This window comes from Perissodus microlepis, chromosome 6 (assembly GCF_051167445.1).
Source record: "Perissodus microlepis isolate ML-2025 ecotype Zambia chromosome 6, ASM5116744v1, whole genome shotgun sequence".
NCBI lineage: Eukaryota > Metazoa > Chordata > Actinopteri > Cichliformes > Cichlidae > Perissodus > Perissodus microlepis.
The window spans coordinates 21,957,210-21,961,303 of NC_140466.1; positions in this window are offsets into that span (position 1 = coordinate 21,957,210).

Consider the following 4,094-nt stretch of genomic DNA (forward strand, 5'->3'; position numbering starts at 1 on the left):
CCATGAATGCATGTATACATTGAATTCATAGTTCATTTGGTCAGCCAGCCTTAATGAGACAGAAATGCCATTATTTTTTAAACATGTTTTTTTTTTTATTAAAAAAAGATCTGAGAACAAGAAGCTTTCACAAAGGAAGCAATCGACAAACAAAAGCAACAGAACAATGCAACAAACGAGACATAAAAAAAACGGCAGGAAAACATCCAGAAAATCAAAAACAAGTTTTAAAACCTCCAAACAGAAAATAATTGTCTAGTTTTCAGTATGAAATCTGCATATCATCATAATACTGTCTCTTTTCTGTCTTTAGAATATAAAATATCTACATAGAACTCATATTTTTTGGATTAAACTAAATGTTTGCTACTGAATATCTTCACATTGAAACTGTCAGAGATTTCAAAGTCTTCACTTTACAGTTGAAACTTTTCCGCTCAGTCTTTGGTTCAGAAGATGTGAGTGAGGAGACGTTCTGAGCTACACCTCAGCTTGTGGCACTGGAGGTTTGTCTAGTCTCATTGGGGACATATAAAAAGGAGGGGCAATATAACTGAAAAATACTATTGCTACCTAACAGCGAATGTATAAACATGTATTTTTCTATCTCGCCTCTCAAGAGATACAGATTACAGATACTTTTAACTTATATTTACTCTGTGTCTTGTAATACTTCAGGCAACTTGAACTCCCATCTTTGCACGTGCTTTTAATGAACAAGTTCCTGTAAATTTCCTCACCCAAAAACAAAAAAAACCTTCAGCAATCACATATATCACCTTCTCCAAAATAAGATGAGATAACCTTTGTTAGTTCCACATGTGGGAAATGTGTTTATTATAATTATTATAAGACAGGATGCCGAGTAGAAAATTATCATTAATATATATATTTAATCAAAAATTAGTACCTAGATAGAGTTAAAATGAGAAGTTTAATTTAAAAATACATGCTCATTTTGTTTTTAGTTGAGACAGTAGCATGTTTATCACTTTGTTGCATCACATCATTTTTTAAAAGCACTCTAAGCATTTTGGAAACTGAGAAAACCAAAAAGTAACATCTTTCTTCTTTCTTTTTTAATATACCAGTTGGGCTGCTCGGTTTTTCAGGGCCACCTCTGAAATATTTTTCATTTTGTAATGCATTGATTATATTCAGTGGATGGCAGGTCTGCACTTCAGGAGGAGTAGTTTAGTACTCGGTCTGTGACTCTGGAGCCGTGCTGCTGGAATGTGGTGTGTTATTGTGTTGCTGAAATAAACCTGGCAATAAAATGTGACTCTAAAACCTGTAGATATGATTTAGCTTTATTCGTGCTTTGGTACAATTCCATATTTGGTTGTTCAGATCACAGCATAGTTTCCCACTACACCTATGGACAATTACTGGTTAATCTAACCCTACTAAATGTATGTCTTTGGTCTTTGTGAGGAAGCCAGAGTAGCAGGAGAGAACTGACACATATACGAACGTGCAAACCCCCCACAGAAAGGCTCCAGCTGGATTCAAACCCACAACCTTCTTGATGTGAGGCAACATTGTTAACCACTGAACCACTGTTCTGGAGTGTCGCCCAATAATCATTTATTCACTTTCCTTTAGCTTTGATGACAGCATCCTTTCACAACTTTTGGTGCACATAATATTGCTGAATGTAAACCTCCATTTTTATTGACAAGCTGAAAGTAGCAGAAATGTTCAGGAGCGGTCCTGAGGCCACACACTGACTTTCTCTCTGGATTCTCTGGATCTTTGTGCTGTGAATTATGTATTTTATATCAGTGTTGAAATCACCACATTCTTGCAGTTTTATGTTAGCCAGTTATCCCGATTAGTTCTGACATCTTCTTCCTCTTGTTTGCATTACACAAATGTTCCAGTCTTTCGTTGCCACCCTTGTCCCAGCCTTTCTGGAATTTGACAAGACATTTCAAAATGAGCTCCTTTTTTTTAACGAAACACTCCATGTGGTATTTTTTTCACGTTTAGTACATTGTAAAACCCGTTTGGGAAATTAGAGCACAAATAACAAATGAACATCCTTTGTTTTTCACTATGCTAGGTATTGAAAACAGAAATAATGCAGCAGTTTTACGGCAAACTTTTGAAACATGCAATCATTGTAATGTCTTTCTATTATTATAGCATCTCTACCTTACAATAAAAAGTGCCTTTAGGTGACTGCTGTTGTTATTTAGTGCTATATAAATAAAAGCGACTTGAATTAAATCTCATAAAAAACTAATGAAGTGAACAAATGAACAATCAGGACGGTAATAAGCAAATATGCTAATTTGGACCCCTTCTTTCCATCCATCTTGTTGATTTACGCGCCCCAAGCTCTCCTGAATGTTTTCACCTTAGATAATGGATGAACCTCAGAGTGGATTAGTGGTGGGAGTTAACAGAGAACTCAGTAATTGGTAAAAGAAACAAATTTTTAGGGTTAAACATGCCTGCTGTGACCCAGTCTGTCCTGCAGAGAACATTTACCCAGGCAAACAGTGGCCTCTCCCTAGCCCCCACCTTAGCCCCAACACACCCACCACAGTAGCACCCTAGGAATGAAAAGAGGAGCACTGACTCAACTCTCATCCTCTCCAGCATCCTCTCTGAGATTAAATCATGAAATCGTTTAGTGTTTGTGTGGTCTTCTCTGGGACGTGGGGAGAAAGGATGGACCGGGCAGAGAAAGAGAGGAGCTTCAGTCAGTGTGTGGGAACCACATAGGAAGAAATCCCTGGCTGATCCTGGCCAAGACACTTTGTTTTTCTCCCCTCCTCTCCCACCCCTTCCCTCCCTCTCTTTCTGTCCATCCATTTTTTGGGGTTTTCATTTTTATTCATAGGGTGGTCGGGGTGGAGGGAAGGGTGTCAAGAAAGCAGGGGGCAGTTTGTGTCTGTGTGTGTGTGTGTGTGTAGGAGGAAGGGATTGTTCGTCGGCCGATGCCAGTGGAAATAGGTGCAGGCCTCAGACCAGGCCTGGCAACAATAGCCACAGTGTTGTTTGGGTAGTTGCGTCCAGGACTCTTGGACATTCTTCCCATGTCAGTATAATCACTACTGGGAGGTAGCTCCATTACGGATTACCATATCATTAATAGTATCCATGACTTTTGTTCAAAGGCTACTTGTGTAATGTTGCCTTGTGGATGACGGCTAATCCGCTGAGCTGCAGCTGTAGGAAAGAAGAGGGGTAGATCCCACCATCAGTCTCTCTCTCTCTGCCTCACACACACACACATATAGACACACACACACATGCAAACACATATAGAGGCATCTCCCTGTCTTGGCCCACGGGGATCAGGCTGCTGAAAGACAGATACAAACAACAGTCAAATACAAAGTTCCCCCCATAGCGAAAAAGAAACATCCATTCTACACTTCCCAACTGATCCCCTCCTTAAAGCCAAAGACCAGCCCCCTGCCTCCACCACCACCAGCACCATCATCTCCCCCTCCTCCCCTCATCTCCCCTGTAACTGAGTTGGCTGTCATCCTCCCATTAAAGCCCTGCGCTCTTTAGCGCAGCCTTCCTCTCAGATGGTGGGCCAGATTAGGAGGGGAACAATAACAGTTTTCAATGTAAAATGTGCATCTTGTTAGTCTTTTTTCTCTCCTCGTCTATCTTAAAGAGAGAAGCGTAAGCAGCCATTCAGAAAGTTATCTGTGGGTGTTTTCTCTCCTCACAAACCGAGGCTTGTTCTGTAGTTATTTTAATCCCCCTGTTTTTCTTTCGACCGCTGGATTTTCTGTTTTCTCAGCTCAGATATCTCAACTCAGCACTCATTTGAACTTTAGCGAGATTTGAAGTTTCACACTGATGTGTCTTTATGTGTTAGCACCGCCTACAGAGATGCTGTGGGAGTCCCTTCACATGTTTTAAAGCTTCAAATTTAAATTTGCTGTTTCTTTCTGGCAATTTTAAAAAGTGGTGGGAAAACAAAAGTAACATATATTTACAATAAACCCTTAACGTTGCTATGATTATTTTTGATATCTTTAAGATGTATTACTATTAAACCAAGCGGCTTGGTTGTCACTCTGAATAAATCCCAGCTCGTCTTGAGAAAGCAGAGTGTTCACCAG